Raw genomic sequence first — 21,478 nt, 5'->3', positions numbered from 1 at the left:
CCAGGAATTCCTCTCCAGAATCCTCCTTCTCCATTCAGGCAGACCCCTAGATCCCTACACAGTGAGCAAAGGTCTCATTTCTTCCAGCCTTCTCATCTCTTCCCACAGCCAGCCTAGCCTCTTCTACTCAACTCTCTTAAACTTGTCTGCCCTTTTGATTTTAATTCCAATCCCAGAATCCTTGAGCATACTGGCCTATGCTGATTTCTCCATTCTCTGAGCCCCTTCATCCTGAGAGCTGTGAATAGTGACATCTGAGCTGTATTCATTCTGATTTGCTTAAAGATTCCACACCAGTGTCTCACCTCCCTAAACTCTGAACTCCTTGGGGAGGTACAGCCACTGAGGGGAGAGCCGTAGGAGTGCATGCCACAGCCAAGCTCCATGAGAGCAGACTTTCTTCCCATGGTACTGCCGATCCTTAGCCTGGCACCTGGCACACAAGTGTTCAACAAATATCCATCCAGTGCATGAATGAAATGTCAAGTTGTATGAGCTAACAAGGTAAAGCACATTTCAAGCTATAAATATTCGAGCACATATACAGAATTGAAATTATGATTTCAGAAACTAATCTGGACACAACTCACGATTTGGATTTGTCCCAGTTTCTCTGCACAATGCAGCTCTCAAACTTTCTGGCTCCTTCATACTCTTACAAATTATGGAGCATCTTAAAGAACTTTGCTTATGGGGGTTATGTATATCAACATTGACTATATTAAGAATTGAAAATTCCAATTTCAAATAACTATATTAAAGTCATCATATGATAAGGGGTTAATGCAAACAATGTACTTTTATGAAGAATAACTATTTTTCCAAAACAAAAATAAATTAATAAGAAAAGTGGCATTGCTCTACATTTTTACAAACCTCTTTAATGTTTGGCTTCATAGAAGTCAGCTGGATTCTCAGATCTGCTTCAGCATTCAATGTGTTACTGTATTATACCTTAGGTAGCCTCTGGAAAACTCCACTGTATTCTTGTGAAACGAGGAGAGTGTAAAGGCCAGATAACATCTTTGTGTCATTACAAAAGTAGTCTTGGCCACATGGACTTTCTGAATGGGTCTTAGGGATCCCCAGGGATGCACAGACACACTTTGAGAACTGTTGTTCTGCACATTTCATAGTATAAGTTCTAAATGGGTTAGGTAAAATTAATAAAAGGATTTGGTTTCCTGCTTTGAAAGAGATATATAAGGATTTATACTAATAAATACTCGGATGTTAGAATGTTACAGCAGAGTAATTACAGTAATTAGAATATACATCCTCATTAAATGACATCATGGATGCTAAAATTCACAAATAATTTATCTTAATGAAACAGAATATTTATAGTAGTGGCACAAACCTTAGACTCTGTAATGTTCCTTCTAATTTATATCTTATCATTTTTCTGGGTCCTTGACTGTGCCTTCCAGATCAGCAGGTATTCTAGCAAAGAGACTACGAGTGGCATAAGATGGTGGAAAATGATCATTGTTCCTTTCTCTTAGAGGTGTTATGAGGATTAAATAAATGCATATAACAGAGTAAATTGTCTTGCTTATTATATTACGTCTTTTAAAGTTTCTTAAAAACAAGTGGAAAAGTACATTTCTATGTCTGACTTCATTCCCCATAATTTAGCATGATTTATACAGATTTGTTTGTTGTAGTAATTTTAAAGCTGAATTCACTTAAAATAGTCCTTCCACAAAAGTATTGATTAACTTAAGTATCATTACGGAATTGTCTTCTAACAAATCAAAACTAAGGCTTGAAAATCCATACTACGAACAGATGAAGAATATACCTCCTTCCCCAAAAGCTTTTGTGCATATAGTGGCAATCAGGCATGCTCTAGAAACTGCTAAATGACAATTAAATTTAGGTTGCCCCCCATGGGTTAATTGTTCATCAAGAGGAATTGTTAATGTCAAACATTTACTGAGTACTAACAGATTCAATAAGCACACACTGAACATTCACTACGTATGAACCCCAGGAGGGAGAAGGACAGAAGCACAGACAAAAATCCTGCCCTCAGGGCAAGGCAGAGAGCTCCACATACGTGAAACAGTGATACAGGCAAGATGTCTCCAGTACACAAACCGGGACAGGAAAAAGCTTGACAGAAGGGAAAAACAAGGTCATTCGGACTTGAGACATCTAGAAAGACTTTGCCAACGTGGTGGCTTTTGAACTGACCATTAAAAATTGGTGGGATTTCACCAAGCAGACTTAAGAGGAAGGAAAACGGCACTAGCAAAAAGCGGGTTTGTGCACGGTCACTTGATACAATGAAAGCAAAAGGCAACAGTGAAGAAAGTTGTTTGTAAATGAATGAAATGGGTTTACATGCTAGGATCAGAAGTCCGGACTTTACTCAACCAGCAAGAGGGCAGCCTGAGTAACAAAGGGTACAAAGCTGTGCCATCCACAGCTTGGTGTTTTGGTCATATTAACATCACCTAGGGTCTGCAGGAAGAATGAAAAGGAAGGCACTAAGGTAAGGAAACCGATGAGGAGGCTATGGCAACCGTCGAAGGTAGAAGTGATGGGGGCATCTGCAGTGGAGATAGGAAAAGAGGGTGAGACATTTATTTAAAAAGAATAATCCAGAAGATTGAAGGATGACTAGTGTGTCAGTGAATAACTATTTTGTGTTGGACCAAGGCTGTGTGTGTTTTTCAAGAAAGCTTTTGAGACATGTCCAAGAAGGTAAATTTGGAAGGTAGGTGTGAGAAAAATAAAGAACAGAGGATTACCTTATTCCGAGTAAAGGAATGAAGAAAGAAAAAATAATCCCACCAGAAAAATAATAAGGGTTCTTGCAAACCAGCAAGAAAAATGAGCATACCAATTGACAAGTAGGCCGTGGACATGAGCTGCGAATTCATAAAAGAACTGGAAATGGCCAAGCAACATGGGAGAAAATGCCTAGCGGAATTAAAAAGCCAAGAAACAAATAAAAATACAAGATCTCACTTCTGCTTGTAAGATTGGCAAAAATCTATAAAGACTGGTGAGGCACACCATGTCAGTTGCCTACCCATCAGTGTCCTTCCTTGCCAACAAAGCCCTAACTTTGGTTAGACAGGATTTTTCAGTTTGCTTTGTTTTCCTAGGTACCAGCATAGCCCCAGCCCAGTAGAGAAGCATCTTGATTAGTCTGAATCAAAATTGGTGATTCCGTTCTTATCAGTGATCGACTTGGGAAAGGGTGTATGTTCTGATTCTGGCTAAGATATGGAAGAGAAAGCCTCCATGGAGAAAGGTAAAGGTTTGAGGAACAGTTCTTAGGTTTTATAAAAAGAACTCTAGGTATTACAATACCCACTTTATTTGATCCTAGATGTCGACACATGAAGGTGCAAAGCCTGGAGCTGCTGCCGCTCTACTGAGAACATGAGAATACCCAACCTCTGAGAATGACAGAAAAGAAAAGTAGAAAGAACCTGGTATTTTATATGATTCACCAGCAGAATTAACCTATTCTAAAATCTCCCTATCTTGGGATACCTTGTTATATAAGGATTTTTTAAAGTCTTATTATTTAAGCTACTTTTTTATTTAAGTCCTTAGTTTCTTTTCCTATTATTTTAGGATCGGGGGTACATGTATAGGTTTGTTACATGGGTAAATTGCATGTTACTATGGTTTGGTGTACAAATGACTTCATCACCCAGGTGGTGAGCATAGTACCTGACAGGTAGTATCTCCCCTCAAGTAGGCCCCAGTGTCTGTTGTTCCCTTCCTTGTGTCCACATTTGTTCAATGTTTAGCTGCCACTTTTAAATGAGAACATGCAGTATTTGGTTTTCTAGTTCTGTATTAATTCGCTTAGGATAATAGCCTCCAGGTACCTCCATGCTGCTGCAAAAAACCATAGGAACACTTTTACACTGTTGGTGGGAGTGTAAATTAATTCAACCATTGTGGAAGACAGTGTGGCGATTCCTCAATGACCTAAAAATAGAAATCTCATTTGACCCAGCAATCCCATTACTGGGTATATATCCAAAGGATTACTTTTTGACTTTTTAATAATAGCCATTCTGACTGGTGTAAAGTAGTATCTCATTGTGATTTTGGTTTGCATTTCTCTAGTGATTAGTGCAGTGGAGCATGTGGCCTAGTTGTGCGACTGATTTCTACCTATACAGAACTACTTAATAAATATTTGTTGAATGAATAAATTATAAAATGAATGGCTGAGGCCTAAGAGGATGACAATGCCTAGAAGGATTATAGACTTTGAGTTGGAAAGGATCTCAGGGATACTATAGAGTTGGATTGTATTCAAGTTTACCAATGGAAACCATGAGAAAGTAGAAACTTGAACAGATTTTGGACTTCCCCGGACCAGTCTCCACAAACTCCCCACCCTACTTTCCTCCAAGTTAATTGCTCCAGAGGTCCTAGCTTGCATCTGGCACAAGCTGAGCTACACCAAGTGGCAGAGTCACGATCTCTCCCCATGGGTCCCAAGATTGGCAACCTGCGTCAAAGACACTGACCCTGAGAGCAAATGGACCTCCACCCAAGAAAATTGAGCAAGTCCTCAAGAGAATCTCCTGCTTCATTCTTCCCTGAGTGTTGCAACAAAAGGAGGTGACAGAAATCCAGCTGCCAGTGTCTGGTGGGAGAGATTCTGATGGCTTCTTTCATTGTATAAGTTATTTGTTGTAATCAATGTGTTAAAAGTTGTGGATTCCACTGGTGAGATCATGCGCACATTCACTTTCTCCTCCCAGAAGCAATTTTTTCTTGTGTCATCTTTAGAATTCTTGCCAGAAAGAGCATCTTTTCTGTTTTCATTACTGCATAATTACTTCTCTTGGATTTTGCAACTGGACATTAAATAGTCTCTGTCTTACTGCCAAATTTAAAATTCAAATGTTATCTAACTACTGAGAAAAAAAAGAAAGAATCTTACCTCATGTCACAAGTTAATATAAATCCCATGAGATTAAAAATTTAGGATTAAAAAATAAATCACAAAAGAGTAAGAAAAATATAAATGAATATTCATAACACCTTATAGTAGTGATATAACTTCTAAATATGGCTCTAAAGATAGAAGCCAGACAGAAAAAAAATGAATGGATTTGGCTATTAAAAAAAAATTAACTTTTGGAGTGAAACACTGAAGACGAGGCCAGAAGTGAGGAGGTGACCAACTTGTCATTATGTACCTTTTCATACTGCTTTTGTGCCTATGGATTTTCAAATCCATAAATTTTTAAATTTGAAATTATTTTCAAATGAAATAATAATGTAAAAAATATAAAATTCTGTAGTCAAAACATTAAAAGACAAATAATAGAGTAAACAAAATGTCTTTGCAACATCTATCATAGACATAGGTTACTACATTTAATACATGAGGAGCTAATAAATATTAACAATGCCACGTAGCCTTGTGTTCAGGAATGGGCTTGGCAGACAGACAAATCAAGTCCACCCCAGTGCTCCTTTCCTTCTTGACAACTGGATGACTAGGGCCACGTTCTTTCCTTGCCTCATATTCCTTCTATGCAAAATGAGGGAAATGCCTTCCATGGTATAATAAAAAAAAATAATAACTGGTCTTTGTCCCCACTTGCTGGCACAGAGATCCTTAAAATCCTAGAAATTTCCTTAGTGATGAAGGTGATAGGAGCAGTTTCTGTTCTATAAGGTGACCCTTGGTGGGCTCCCAGATAGCTTCGGAATGGGGGCTGTTCAATAGGGAGACCCACCCTTGATTAAAAGCCTGAAATTTTCAACCCAAGTTCCAGGGAGGGGAGAGGAGCTGAAGATTGAATCAATTACCAATGCATAATGATTTAATCAATCATGCTTACATAATAAAACCCTCCATAAAAACTCCTCAACAAAATGGGGTTCTGAGAGCTTCCGAGTTGGTAACACATCCACATTTCAGGGGAGTGGCACCCCGCAACTCACATGGACAGAGGCTCTTGCAATCCGGACCCTTTCAGACCTCAGTCTATGAAAGTTTGGTTGTTGATTTGTGTCCTTCAAAATAAACCAGTAACGAGCCAGGCAAGGTGGCTCACACCTGTAATCCTAGCACTTTGAGAGCCTAAGGCAGGTGGATCGCTTGAGATCAGGAGTTGGAGGCCAGCCTGGCCAACATAGCAAAACCCCAACTCTACAAAAAATTAGCTGGGCATGGTGGTGCGCACCTATAGTCCCAGCTACCTAGGGGAGCTGAGAATCGCTTGATCCTCCTTGATCCCGGGAGGTTGAGGCTGCAGTGAGCCATGATTGCACTACTACATTCCAGCTTGGGTGACTAAGTAAGACCCTGTCTCAAAAAAAAAAAAAAAAAAAAAGTTAAACCAGCAACCATAAATAATGTGTTTCTTAGGGGGAATATAGATGAAAGAAAAGAGCTACAATACACTGTTACAAAATTATAGGAGAGCAAAAAAAGAAAAAAGTTAAAATAATAAAGTGCTTTCCTGAGTTCTAGCAGATAATCAAACCTGAGGAGAGGGGTCATGGGAACCCCAATTTATAGCCATTGGTCAGAAGTATGAATGACCCCCGTACTTGCCACTGCCATATAAAATGGAGGCAGTCTTACAAGACTGAGCTCTTAAACCTTAGAGTCTGACACTAACTTCAGGTATTATCAGAACTGAATTGAATTAGAGGACACCCAGGTGATGTCAGAGAGTAGGAGTGGTGTTGGAAATGACACCACATACGTAGTATCAGGAGGAAGTAAGACCTCCTACTTTTTCACACAGTTATTATAAGGATTAGATGACAGAATTTAGCAAACAGTGGGCCCCGGTGTTAGTATTATCATTGCTACTAGGAAAAAAAAAAAAACCCACCAACTGAAACACAGACAAAGATAATGAACAGGTAATTCACAAGAGAAAAGCAGATGATCACACAGCAGATAGGATGGTCAATGTCAATCATCAAAGAACTACGCCTTAAAATTAGATACCATTTTCTACTCACCTAAGAATTGCCAAATATTAAAAATAATGGCAATGCCAGGTGTTGACAAGGAGCCACTTCAATAGGAGTATAAATGGTCTAGCTTCCTTAATAGCAAAGAGGCCATTTGTGTCAAAAGTCATGAAAATTACATGTATGCCTTTGAACCTCACTATTTTATTTCTAGGAATGCATCCTAAAATGGAGAATGAAAACATACATTTGCACAAATATTTAGCTGCAAAGATGCTCATTATGGCGTTACTCATAACAACAAAAAGGAAAAAAATTGGAAGCCTTCTAAAAACCCTATATCCAGGGAAATCATTAAATAAATAATGTTTTGTCTTCAGTTGAACATCATGCAGCTGTGAAAACAAAAATAATGACAAGAAAGATTTTTATGATGTAATAAGTGATTAAAGGAAGTTATGAAATAGTTTATACAGTATTTAAAATTTCATATCTTCATATGTGTTTGATGAAATGTAAGCGTGTATGTCAAAACATTCAGTGTAGGTTGTCTCTAGGTGCAAAATTATAGGAGGTTGTACTTTGCTCCTTACTTATCTGCAAATTCAAAAGTATCTACAATAACCATTCATTACTTTTGACATGATTGTTTAAATAATAAACTTTTTAATGAAGTTGTATTGCACTATTATGAAGATTGAAAATCTATCAAGAAAATTTTATCTAAAGTGTTCTAAGAAACTTAAAAAAAAAATTATTCTAGTGGTTCTTCTCAGCCTACTCGCAGTTATTTTATTCAGTAAGTCATTTATTCAGTCTTCCAATCCCTACCCACCCATAGTGGCTGAATTACAGGCACAATTCCAGTGGGACTTCTGTCCCAGTGAGCTCCGGGTTAGTGCTAATCTGAGACCTCAGGACAATAGAGGTAGGCAGAATGAAAGAAGATCATCTGCTAGGAAGGAAAAAGTGAACATATGGGGAAGATCACAGAGAAGAGCCCGGCCTGAGCCTATTACAAGGAACAGCCAGCATAGGAGCCAGCCTGGAGGAGAAGAGCAGGTGGCAGAGGGCAGTCCAGGCAGAGGGCCCAGCTTGGGCAAATGCAAGAAGGCATGAGAGATGAAAGTACAGGCACATGTTAATTGACATGGCCAGGACATGGGGTGACTTTAAGGGAATAGCTAAAGAAAGCTGGTCAAGATCTGGTTTGGCATTTTTCTTAATTTGTAAAAAGTAGTAAGGAAGCCATGCAGAGTTCTTGCCGCCCCATTCATGTTTGATGATAGGGTGACCCTGATAGTTCTAAATATAGTAGACTGGCCCCTCTTCCTTGAGCTGATGGCCACAAAGACCTTCAGAAAAGAGCCATCCTAAGTGGTCTGAATCTCAGTAGGAACTGGATGGGCTGGTTGTCCTCGAGGTTCCTTCTGGCTTGTAAAGGTTAAAGGCATAAAATGTTCTGCCTTGTTAAACATTCTACATACCCTAGAGTCAGCCACTCAACTGGAAAGATAAAAACCACAGATAGAATTTTTGGCAGAGCAGTATTGCATTGAATGAAGAACGGTTGCACAACACTCCTTCCTTGCCCTCTCCCTCCTTACACAACATGCACATTTTTATTTCCGGGGTTGGGGGAAGGCTAGGGGGAGGGAAGAGATTAAAATTGGAACAAGAAATGAAAGAAGTGGGCTGCAAGAAAAAATGTCTGAAATTTCTCAATCAAGAGTGAGAAGCATCTCCCAGTAAGGACGAAGCATCTGCAGAGCCTTCCCATTTATTTCTCTTGAGGTTCATTCCTGTGGTCAGAACCCAAAGAATAACCTCTCTTGCCCCTCTGCCTCTATCCTTTGACCATCAATGATGTGCCAGGCACTGTCCCCAGCCAAGGATCTCTCCCGTAAGGACTCTGGGAAAATTCAGAGAAGAATTTCCAAAACCTCCAGCTGCAAACAGTGGTTACATTCCTAATCAGCACATTCACGATTGAAAAATGATGAATGATAATCAAATCTACCCTTTACTCAGCTCTTACTATATACCAAGCTCTCTGCTGGATGATCAACAAGTTTCTCTCATTTAATCCTCACAACAATGCATGTATCACAGTCTATTATTATCATCCCAATTTTAAGATTTAAAAAAACCTGAGGCTGGGAAATGTTAACCAGTTTATTCAAGGCTCGTGAGTGGCAGACCTAGGATAGCTATCCCCTTCCCACCTCTGCTGCCTCCTCTCTCCTTCTCCACTCCAATCTGTTTTCTGGTCTGACTGAGCAACTTGTATTTTCCTGAAGGGACTAGGCATTCACTTCCTCTGTGCCTTTGTTCGGGATATGGTTCTCACTCAGAGAGTCCTGCCCTTCTTCCCCTTGATTAGCTGACTGTCTCCATTATCTCTTACCCACCAACTCAACTGTAACATCCTCGAGGAAACCCTCCTAGACCTCAAAGCCTTCCGATGACATTATATTCAACAAAGGGATCTCCTTGTCCTTCTCTGAGTGTAGCACAACCATCCTTATCTCTAGGTTTTTTGGATGTGGTTTCCCTTCCTCTTAAAATGGTCTTCATTCACATGCACACACATGCACACACATATGCACACATATACACGTGCTTGTTCACATGCATGCACATAAACACCTCTTTCCTCTAACTCAACTCATCCTTTAGATAGTATAGAAGTCACCAACTCTGAGGATCCTGGCCCGAACCATTCCCACAGCCCACCCCTGAAAACTGAGGTGACTCTGCTCCTCAGCCTTGCAGGACACAATGCTTCCTGTGAATCATACTCTTCACACTGATTTGTCATTGTTTTCACGTCACAATTAAACTTCTTCAGGGGAGCAAATGCCTCCTTATCTGCTGCCTCAGAACCAAGCACATAACAAGTACTCAATAAATATTTTTTGAATAAATGAATGTTTACCCTGCCTACTTCCTTCTTGTCTGTGCCACTCAGATGGAAATAATTACGTGCCCCAATGTCTTAACTTGGCTTTGATTAATATTTTCATTGTAATCAGAGATTCCACGCTTCTATGACAAGAAATGAAGAATCCTGGAAGAATAAAAAAAATTCTTGTCATAAGTGTTTTTGAGAATGAATTGTATTGATGTAATTCATATTATTTTTCCAAAGGTAAGAAAAAACTTCAGGTTGAGAAGGGGAAGCATTAGTTAAGAGGAGAAAATATTTTACTGAAAATCAAGGCTCTCATCCTGTATCCAATCATTATGAAAAGGAGTCATTCATTTGTAAGAAACTGTCACATGATATACTTTCTTCTTTTTGAGTGACTTTTATTTATTTAATTTAAAAGGTCTATATTCAGATAGGTCATTCTTACCTCTATTCCTACCTATGCCATCCCATTCCCAAAGCCTCATATTGGTAAAAACTCATATAACTTCTTTAGTATCTGTCCAGTGTTTCTTTAATGTAACTATAAGTATAAATTTATTTGTTAAGCCCCACCCAACCTCTTATTTTTTCTTTTCTCAACTTTTATTTTAGGTTTTGGGGGTACATGTGCAGATGTGTTACAGGTAAATTGTGTGTCACTGATGTTTGGTGTATAAACGATTTCATCACCCAGGTAGTAAACATGGTACCCAACAGGTAATATCCCTCCTCAAGTAAGTCCCTGTGTGAATTTTTTCCCTGGTTCACAAAAGACTTTATTATCTAGTGGCGCATACTGAGAACATACAGAAATCTGTGTGGCTCACATCACATGCAGTAGAACTATCTTCACTTTACAAGAAGTGAGTGTCCACTGTTATATGCAATAACCAACACTTAAAAGTCACATTCTTAAAGAAAAGCCTCATTTACAAAAGAAATAAAAAGAAACAATTACCACTTTTAAAAAGCAGCTGCTTTGTTCAAGAGTGGAAGGTGTATGCCTGTATTGAAAGACAACACGATCACAAATAATGGAAACAATGAACAACAAAATACTTTTACCATAAAGCAGTACTTTCAAAATGACATACAAATAGTTAAAAATTTCATTTTGTTGTCTAACCTTTAAACATAAGGACTTTCAGAATGAGGCCTCAACATTTGTAATTAGTAAATAAAAACTGGGCAGCATAACTATGTCACTAGGAACACCTTTTTGAATCATCTTATTTGGCATCTTTCCTTTGAGATTCATCGTAAGCTTCAACATATGGTTATTGGTTTTGCCAGGAAATAAAATTTTTCCAGTATAGAGTTCATATAAGGTGCAACCTACAGACCATGTATCTATACCATAGTCACAGATTTTACCTATCATGATTTCAGGAGCATGATAAACTCTACTGACAAGATCATCTGTAATGTCATTATCCACAGCATGTGAAGCCAACCCCAAATCGCAAAGCTTTAAAACAGTTTTTGATGATTAACCAGGATATTGTCTGGCTTGATATCTGCATGTAGGATATTGCATCTTTTAAGGAATTTCAAGGCCAGGAAAAACTGCTGACTACAGGATCTTACAGCTTGAATATGAAGACGAACATCTTTACCATATTTTTATAACATCTCTTGTAAGTTCATACTGAGAGGCTCGAACATGAGACAGAGATGCTGTTTGTGATAGAAGCGCCTGAAGAGTCGCAGACCCTGAAGTTTGTCATCAGGATCAGCATCAAGCTTTTTCAAGAACTCTAGTTCTTTTAAACCAGTATTTTGCATGAGCTCATTATTTCTGATGATCTTTGCAGCCACTTCTTCGTTGACTTTTGTTATCTCTCTGGCTCATACAACATTACTGAATATACATTGCCTAGTGTAGCCATACTCATTGTAACATCTAGATGTCACCTATGTTCACATGGTAACAGCCTTCTGCATCAGTCCAGTTATCTCTGAGGTTGGGATTCTCTTTGAAACCTTACCCATTGCCAGCAGCCAGAAGACAAGCACTATCAATATATGTGGCAAACTCAGTATCAGATTCTGTAAAACATATCAGGTGCCAACAACTTCTGAGATGAACCATTTTTCTGTTCAACTGTCATTAGATTATGCTTGGCTTTCACTGAGGCCTCAAATGTATCAACATTTTCCCATTCATACTCTTTAACATCAGCAGCTACTCACTCCAGAATGTCATCTGGAGAAGGTAATCATGTTCTTGTACTGCTCTGGGGGCTGCTTGGTTCAGGTGGCATGGACATACTGCTGTCTTCAGCAAGATATTTATATTTCTGAACAATTGCCTGCTTTTGGATTCTTCTCTATTCTGTTAGGGCTTCTTCATCTTCTTCCTCCATATCAAAATCTTCAAGGTTATCATCAGGTGAAGATTCCTACTCAAATTTCATTCCTTCAGAAAGACTTCCTTTAAATTTATCTTCGTTTACTCTGCTTCAGCTCCTTCATCTACAACCACCCCATGATTGAGACCACCTTCTCAAGCATGATCTGTTCCTCCGACCTCTGTCCCTTTTCCAAGGAGACCTGCTTCTTCTTGGAGACCTGATTTTTGTGCCATATCTGAGTGGGGAACAAGACCTTCTTTTAATGAGAGATCTTCTTCAGGCTGGAGACCACCTATTGATGGGGCTGGCATGTTTTGATCTCTTACGTCTATTTATGATATCATCTTGAGGTTGTATTCTTGGAGAAGAAAGTCATCTTCTCTATGGTTCTCTTTGTTTCCTTTCTAAGGAGCTGCTCTTGGCTCTTATACCAGGAGACAGTGTTTGAGAGGGAGATTTGCTCTGCTGAGATATTCTATCATTTAGAAGTGGAGACCTACTTCTTCTTGATTTATTACATGATTTTGGAGGCAAACTTCTTTTAGGACTACCACCAGTTCTTCTACTGGGTGACCTATTTCTTGTTTCAGTTGAAGCATCTTTAGAGGAATATTTAATTGGCTTCTTTTCTTTATCAGCTTCAGACTGCTTTGATTTTCTCTTTATGGGCCATGACCTTCTGTCTTTGGATTTATCTCTTAAATCAACTGGGGATGTGGATTTTTTGCCTCGATCATGACTCTACTTTAATTTATAATTGGGAATTTTCCCTATCTTTTTATTTACTTTTATCTTCAGTTTTAATCAGCAGTAGGAGATTTGGCCTTACCAATCTTCTCTTAAGATCAACTTCTAAGGGTAGGGAATTTTAATTTTCTTGCTTGATCTTGAGACTTACTTCTTTGATGGGCTTTTAGACGTTTTTCTCTCCTTTGACTTGCTCCTAGTTGTTATCAGACCTATACCTAGTCCATTCTTTGGATCTACTTTTACTTTGTTTTTTATTTTATTTTTGTTTTGTTTTGTTTTGTTTTGTTTTGTTTTTTTGTAGTATTTTTATTGTCCATAAGTCAAGTTTTCCCTTTGTACCTGAAGATCTAGTACTAGACCTGTTTCCATTTCTTGCGTTTTCATGAATCTCCCTCTTCTTCAGAACCAGACTCTTAATCTTGTAAAAAGAGCCCCATACCAGATTGGACCTTTCCTTCTATTAACTCCTTATCAAGTTCAGCCTTAATCAAGGCTGTCTGTTTTTCCAAGTCTTCTAGCAAAGCTGTCATCAAGTTTAGTTATTTTTGCTGGAGCCATACTCTCCTTATCAGAAGCATCAATAACGCCTTTTCTTTTGTGTTTCTTATGTTTATGCTTATGTTTTTTATCCTTGTCTTCTTCTGAGGAATGTTTGTTTCTTATGTTTACTTCTATGTTTATACTTTTTTGTGTGTGATGAATGTCCTTATTTTGAGATTGGTCATCTGATACTTCATTTTTTTCATTTATACTCTTTTCAGAATTATCAGCATCTTCTATCTCTGTTTCCACAGTGACTGTGTCTCCATGGCAGCCATCTTGAACTTCCTGACTCCTCTGTGGCAGTGGTGGCCACTCCCCAGATAGTGAAAGGCAGTGGAAGTGGAAGAAGAAGGAAAGGAGCTGCCTTGCATGTGCCTATTGTTCCTTTCTTTGTGTTCATGTGTACTCAATACTTAGCTCCCACTTAGGAGTGAGAACTGGCAGTATTTGGTTTTGTGTTCTGCATTAATTCACTTAAAATCATAGCTTCCAGCTACATCCATGTTGCTGCAAAGAACATGATTTTGTTTTTTACAGCTCCATAGTATTCCACGGTGTGTGTGTGTGTGTGTGTGTGTGTGTGTGTGTATACATATATAAAATATATTTTCCTTATCCAGTCTACCATCAATGGACATCTAGGTTGAATCCATGTCTTTGCTATTGTGAATAGTATTGCAATAAACATACGGGTGCATGTGTCTTTTTGGTAGAATGATTTATTTTTCTTTGGGTATATACTCAGTAATAGGATTGTAGGTCAAATGCTATTTCTTGGTTCTTTGAGAAATCTCCAAATTGCTTTCCACAGTGGCTGAATTAATTTACATCCCCACCAGCAGTGTATAAGTGTTCCCTTTTCTTTGCAACCTTGCTAACATCTGTTGTTTCTTGACTTTGTAATACCATTCTGACTGGTGTGAGATGGTATCTCATTGTGGTTTTGATTTACATTTCTCTAATGATCAATGTTGAGCATTTTTCATATACTTGTTGCCACGTTTGTCTTCTTTTGAGAAGTGTTTGTTAATGTCCTTTGCCCATTTTTTACGAGGTTGCTTGTTTTTCAGTTGTTGATTTTAAGTTTCTTATAAACTCTGGATATTAGACCTTTGTTATATGCATACTCCCATTCTGTAGGTTGACTATTTTATTGATAGTTTCTTTTGCCATGCAGAAGCTCTTTAGTTTAATTCAATCTCGCTAGTCTATATTTGTTTTTGTTGCACTTGCCTTTGGAGACTTTGTCATGAAAACTTTGTCAAAGCCTATTTCCAGATTTCTAATTTTTAGTTTTTCTTCTAGGGTCTTTATAATTTTTGGTCTTAAATTTAAGTCTCTAATCTATTTTAAGTTGATTTGTATATGTGGTAAAAGGAAGAGACTTAGTTTCAATCTTTTGCATATGGCTAGCCAGTTATCACAGCACCATTTAATCAACAGGGAGGACTTTCCTCACTGCTTGTTATTGTCAGCCTTGTCAAAGATCAGATGGTTGTAGATATGTGGCTTAACTTCTGGGTTCTCTATCCTATTTTATTCATCTATGTCTTGTTTTGTACCAGTTCCATGCTGTTTTTCTTACTGTAACCTTGTAGTATAGTTTAAAGTCAGGTAGTATGATGCCTCCAGCTTTGTTCTTGTTGCTTAGGATTGCTTTGACTATTCAGACTTTTTTTATTCATATAATTTTAGAGTATTTTTGGAATTATGTGAAAAATGACTTTGGTAGTTTGATACAAATAGCATTGAATCTGTAAATTGCTTTAGGATGTATGATTATCTTAACAGTATTGATTCTTCCTATTGATGAACACAAACTCTTTCTTCATTTGTTTGTGTCATCTCTGATTTCTTTCAGCAGTGTTATGTAATTCTTGTTGTAGGATATTTCAACTCCTTTTAGCTGTATTCATAGGTATCTTATTCTTTTGTAGCTATTGTGAATCACTGAAGTTATTCATCAGTTCTAGGAGCCTTTGAGCAGAGACTATAGGGTTTTGTAGGTATAATAGCATCTGTGAAGAGAAACAGTTTGACTTCCTCTCTTCCTATTTGGATGACTTTTATTTCTTTCTCTTGCCTGATTTCTCTAACTGAGACTTCCAGTACTATGTACAGTAAATAGGAATGGTGAATGTCAGCATTCTTGTCTTGTTCTAGTTCTCAAGGAGAATGCTTCTAGTTTTTGCCTTTTCGGTATGATGCTGACTGTGGGTTTATCATAGATGGCACCTATTATTTCGAGGTATATTTCTTTCATCTTCAGTTTGTTGAGGGATTTTAGAATGAAGAGATGTTGAATTTTATCAAAAGCCTTTTCTACATTTATTGAGATGATCATGTGCTTTTTGTTTTTAGTCTTGTTTATATAATGAATCACATTTAATGATTTGCATATGTTAAACCAAACTTGCATCCCAAGAATAAAGCCTACTTGATTGTGGCAAATTAGCTTTTTGATGTGCTTCTAGATTTGGTTTCCTAGTATTCTGTTGAAGATTTCTGCATCTATAACCATCAGGAATTATGGTCTGAAGTTTCTTTTTTTTTGTCTTGTCTCTGCCATATTTTGGTATCTGAATGATGCTGGCCTCAGAGAATGAGTTACAGAGGAGTCCCTCCTCTTCAACTTTTTGTATTAATTTCAGTAGGATTGATACCAGTTCTTTTTTGTATATCTAGTAGAATTTGGCTGTGAATCCATCTAGTCCAAGGCTTTTTCTGACTGATTGCTTTTTTTTTTAATTACTGATTTCACAACTTATTATTGGTCTTTTCAGAATTTCAATTTCCTCCTGGTTCAATCTTGGGAGGTTGTGTGTTTCCAGGAATTTACCCATTTCTTCTAGATTTTCTAGTTTGTGTACCTAGAAGTGTTCCTAGTCTCTGAAGGTTTTGTGGGGTTTTTTGTTTGTTTTTGTATTTCTGTGGGGTCAATGATAATGTCACATTTGTCATTTCTGATTGTGTTTATTTGGATCTTCTCTTTTTCTTTATTAATTAGCTATCTTTCAATCTTATTTATTCTTCTGAAGAATGAACTTTTGGTTTCATTGATCTTTTGTGCTAATTTCACATCTCAATTGTATTGAGTTCATTTCAGATTTTGGTTATTTTATTTCTTATGCTAGCTTTGGGGTTGGTTTGCTGTTGTTTTCCTAGTTCCTCTAGTTGTAATGTTAGGTTGTTAATTTAAGATCTTTCTAACTTCTTGATGCAAGCATTTAGTGCTATAAACTTTCCAGTTAACACTGCTTTAGCTATGTCCCAGAAATTCTGGTATGATTTTTTTTATTAGTTTCAAATAACTTTTTTATTTCTGCCTTAATTTCATTCTTTGCCCAAAAGTCATTCAGGAGCAGATTGTTTAATTTTCATATAATTATATGGTTTTGAGAGATCTTCTTGGTATTAATTTCTATTTTTATTGCATTGTGGTCCAGGAGTGTGGTTGGTATAATTTTGGTTGTTTTGAATTTGTTGAGAATTGCTTTATGGCAGAGTATATGGTCACTTGTAGAGTATGTGTCAAGAGCAGATTAGAAGAATTTATACTGTTGTTTTTAGGTGGAGTATTCTGTAGATGTCTGTTAGGTCCATTTGGTTGTCAAATTTAGGCTCCAAATACATTTGTTAGTTTTCCTTCTTGATGATCTGCCTAACATTGTCAGTAGAATATTAAAGTCTTCCTCTATTATTGTGTGCTTAAGTCTCTTCACAGACCTCTAAGAACTTGTTTGATCAATCTGGCTGCTTCATTCTTGGGTACATAAATATTTAGGATAGTTAAGTCTTCTTGTTAAATTGAACCCTTTGTCATTATATAATGCCCTTTTTTGTCTTTTTGGATCCTTGTTGGTTTAAAATCTGTTTTGTCTGAAATAAGAATAGTACTTCGTGCTCCTTTCTGTTTTCCTTTTGCTTGATCTTTCTCCATCCCTTTAATTTGAGCCTCTGGGTATGATTGCATGTGAGATAGGTCTCCTGAAGAAAGTGTACAACTGTACACTATACAACTGTACAACGCTTCTTTATCCAACTTGCTACTGTGTAGGGTATTTAGCCTATTTACCCTCAAGGTCAATATTGATATGCGATAATTTGATCTTGTCATCATATTGCTAGCTGGTTGCTATGTAGAGTTGGTTGTGTAATTAAGTTGTAGTATCAGTGGGCTATGTTCTTAAGTATGTTTTTGTAGTGGCAGGTAATGGTCTTTTGTTTCCATGTTTAGCACTCTCCTAAGGATCTTATAAGGCAGGTGTGGTGGTAATAAATTCCTTTAGCATTTGCTTGTCTGAAAAGGATTTTATATCTCCTTCACTTATGAAGCTTAGTTTGGCTAGATATGAAATCTTTGGTCAGAATGACTTTTCTTTAAGGATGCTGAATAGTCTCCCAATCTATTCTGGCTTGTACGGTTTCTGTTGAAGGTCTACTGTTAGCCTGATGGGGTTTTCTTCGTATGTGATCTGCTTCTCTCTCCAGCTGCCTTTAAGGTTTTTTCCTTCACATTGACCTTGGAGAATCTGACGACTATGTGTCTTGGGGATGATTGTGTTGTATAGTATCTTGCAGGCATCCTGTAAATTTCCTGAGGTGTGTTGACCTCTCTAGCAAGGTTGGGGACATTTTCGTGGACAGTATTCTCAAATATATTTTCTAAGTTGCTTGCTCTCTCTCCATCTCTTTCAGAAATGCCAATGAGTTGTAGATTTGCTCTTTCCATAATCCCATATTTCTCAAAGGTTTTGATTTTTTAAAATTCATTTTTCCTTATTTTTTGAGTGCCTGCATTGATTCGAAGGAACAGTCTTTGAGCTCTGAGATTATTTCCTCAACTTGCTCTATTCTGTTATGAATGTTTCCAGTTGCATTATGAAATTCCTGTAATGAATTTTTAATTTTTGAAAATTCAGTTTAGTTCTTTCTTAAAGTCTCTTTGTCATGTTTCGACTGTTGGATTCTTTTACTCGGATTCAGTTTCAATCTTTTCTTCTATCTCATTGAGCTTCCTTGTTATCCAGAATCTGAATTCTGTGTCTGTTATTCAGCAATTTCACTCTGGTTAAGAACCATTGTTAGAGAGTCAGTGCAGTCATTTGGAGGTAAGAAGCCACTGGCTTTTATAATTGCCGTAATTCTTGCACAAGTTCTTTCTCATCTGTATGGGCTGATGTTCCTTTAACCCTTGAAGTTTCTGTCCTTTGGGTGGGGCTTTTGCTTGTATATTCTTTGATGTCCTCAAGGGTTTCACTGTGGCATGAGTTGGGTCTAATCAATTGGCTTCATTTCTGGATGCTTTCAGGAGACCAAGGCTCAGCTGAACCCTACTGAGCTGCATGCTTTAACCCTGAAGGGCTGGAATCAGGCCTGCAGCTTTGCTCTCTGGCCACTCTTAAGTCAAGCACCTGTTGCATTGGAGAGACTGAGGTGTTCTCAGTGTGCTAGCAACAACACTCAGATAAAGGCTGCCACCAAAAGTGCTGTGACAGGGCGGTGGTGGGTGCACAAGAGAGTACACTGTGACAGGGGAGCCATGGGCAGCAGAGTAGCAGGGAGCTGCCAGCAAGTGCACACCAACAGGGCAGCAGGAGGCCATAGGTGAGTGCACACCAACAGGGCATCAAGGGGACTACATCTGTGTGCATGCTGGCTGGGCAGCAGTGGGGCTGTGGCAACATGGCTGGGAAGAGTCTATAGGCAGTTGTGTACTAGCAGGAGTCTCTGCAAAAGTGCTCCAGTGGGAAGGTGGGAGCTCCCAGTGAAAGAGCTATAGTGATAGTTGCTGGCAAGCATTTCAGTGGGGCAGCTGAGGCTGTGCTGCAAGTGGGCATGGCCAGGCAGGGACCCTGGGAGAGGCTGGCAAATGGGGCATTCATTCGAGATTGGCCCCAGCCCACAGGAAAGATAGCCCTGCTCTCTCCAGATCCAGCAGCTAGCAAAAACTAAAGCCACCTAGAGGAATATGAGTGCCCATGGGATGGGTACCTATGGCTTAGGATGAGAGTTCATGGCTGTGCTCCATTGCAGCCTTTCCCATGCCAGACCCTCTGGCTCCACACAGACAGCAGTTCTGTCTCTGCTAACTCTCTGGACAGTTCTCCCTGTCAACTCAAATGTCTGTAGGGGTTGTGGGGTCTCTGGTAGCTAAGATCCTGAGTTCTGTGGCGTGAGTGGAGCTCTTCATGCCTATTTCATTTACCCTTTCCCTAGGAGCCCCTCAGGGCCAAGAACAAGCTTTAGTACTCAGCAACCCTGAGCAGGTTTCCCAGCTTCCTCTCCTTTCGGTCCCAGGGTTTGCATCTTCTCTGTATCCATTCTCAATGCCTTTTTTTCAAAGATGTGTTTGAAGTATGCCAGTCTACTTGATGGTCTGGTTGATCTTGGTAGGAGAAGCTCTTCCTGTCTCTGTCTAGTTGGCCATCTTGGCTCTTCTCCCTGAACCATTTCAATGGCAATGGTTCATATTTGATATAATCTTTACCTTGAAACCAGGATGCTTCCTTTTTTGTTTGCATTGGGAAATTGTATTTACTGCCTGCTGTGGTTTGAATAGGCTCTCCAAAGTTTATGTGTTGAAAACGTCATTCCTAAATCAATGGCGTTAAGAGGTGAGACCTTTAAGAGGTGATTAGGTTATGAGGGCTCTGCCTTATTAATGGATTAGGGCTATTATCATAAAAGTGATTCTTTATAAGCAGATGTGTTCAGCCCCCTTCCCTCTTTCTCTTGTCTTCATCACATGATGCTACAGGAAGGCCCTTATCAGATGCCAGCAGCTTGATCTTGGACTTTCCAGCCTCAAGAAATGTAAGGAAATAAATCTCTTTCCTTGACAAATTACTCAGTTTTGAGTATTCTACACAGAATAGTAGCACAATACAAACTAAGAACTCACCTTATATTTGTTATGAGAAATTAAACTTATTTATCATGCTTATAATTGTTCACCCATTGACTTAAAATCTCATACATTAAATACATGTTCATTTAATTTAAGTAACAACTAAAATGGTACAGCATCCCTTGGGATTAGGAAAATATATTTATAAGTTTATCCTCCATTATTTAGTTTATACAATTAAATATATTTTTATATGAGATTCATTTTTAAAATCCAATTTAAGTGAACATCAACAATGATAAGTCATGTTAAAAGCATGTACCCTTGACATAATATACTAAAAATGAACCTCTGTGGTCTTCATCCCAAAAACTGATAACTCCAGTTTAGTGAGAAAAATATCAAACTCCAAACTAGGGAATTTTACAAATTATCTGAAGTGTATGCCTCAAAATTGTCAAGGTCATTGGAAAAGGAATGGTCTGAGAAACAGTCACAATCAAGAGGAGCCTACATTACATGACAGTTAAATGTAGTATGCTATTCTGGATGGGATCTTGGAACAGAGACAGGATATTAGGTTAAAACTGCGGAAATCTGAATGCAATTTAGGTCTTCCTCACTATCCTAGTTGAATCAGTCTGGTTCAACCCAATAATCAGCCTACTCCTAGACAAAGTTTATCCAAGATAAACATAGCTACCTAACTGACTCATAGCTGTCCACCAACGCATGAGCAAGCCCAGCCAGGAACAAGTACAGTCCAGATCATCTGAATCCCACTGACTCCTAAGTTAAACAATTATTCTGTGGTTGGTTTTTACACAGAATTTTTGTAGCAATCTACAGTGGATACAACACCCAACTAAAACACAATTATTGGTACATCGTATCAAGAAAAAGATATGTTGATGAAGAAGAAAGATGAGGGGGAAAATTCCAAGAGATATGGAGGTTTATATACTCAAAAAATCTAGTATACTCACTAAACTCTAGTACAGTGATTAAGCATGTTGGGCTCTGGCATAAAACTACTTGGGTTCAACTCACCACCAACTACTTGATTGCATGACTGTGAGCAAGTGACCTGAACAACTCCCTTATATGTAAAATGGTGATAACAATAGTACATACCTC

At 38.3% G+C, this 21,478-nt stretch overlaps 1 pseudogene; it reads right to left on the bottom strand.

Annotated features, from left to right (window-relative positions):
- Positions 1-10,772: 10,772 nt before the first annotated feature.
- On the bottom strand, positions 10,773-13,766 carry LOC101052552 (serine/threonine-protein kinase PRP4 homolog pseudogene; annotated as a pseudogene).
- Positions 13,767-21,478: the final 7,712 nt, after the last annotated feature.

Source organism: Saimiri boliviensis, chromosome 2 (genome assembly GCF_048565385.1).
Source record: "Saimiri boliviensis isolate mSaiBol1 chromosome 2, mSaiBol1.pri, whole genome shotgun sequence".
Lineage (NCBI taxonomy): Eukaryota > Metazoa > Chordata > Mammalia > Primates > Cebidae > Saimiri > Saimiri boliviensis.
The sequence above is the reverse complement of the archived record's forward strand: the minus strand, read 5'-3'. Positions and strand labels throughout refer to the sequence as shown.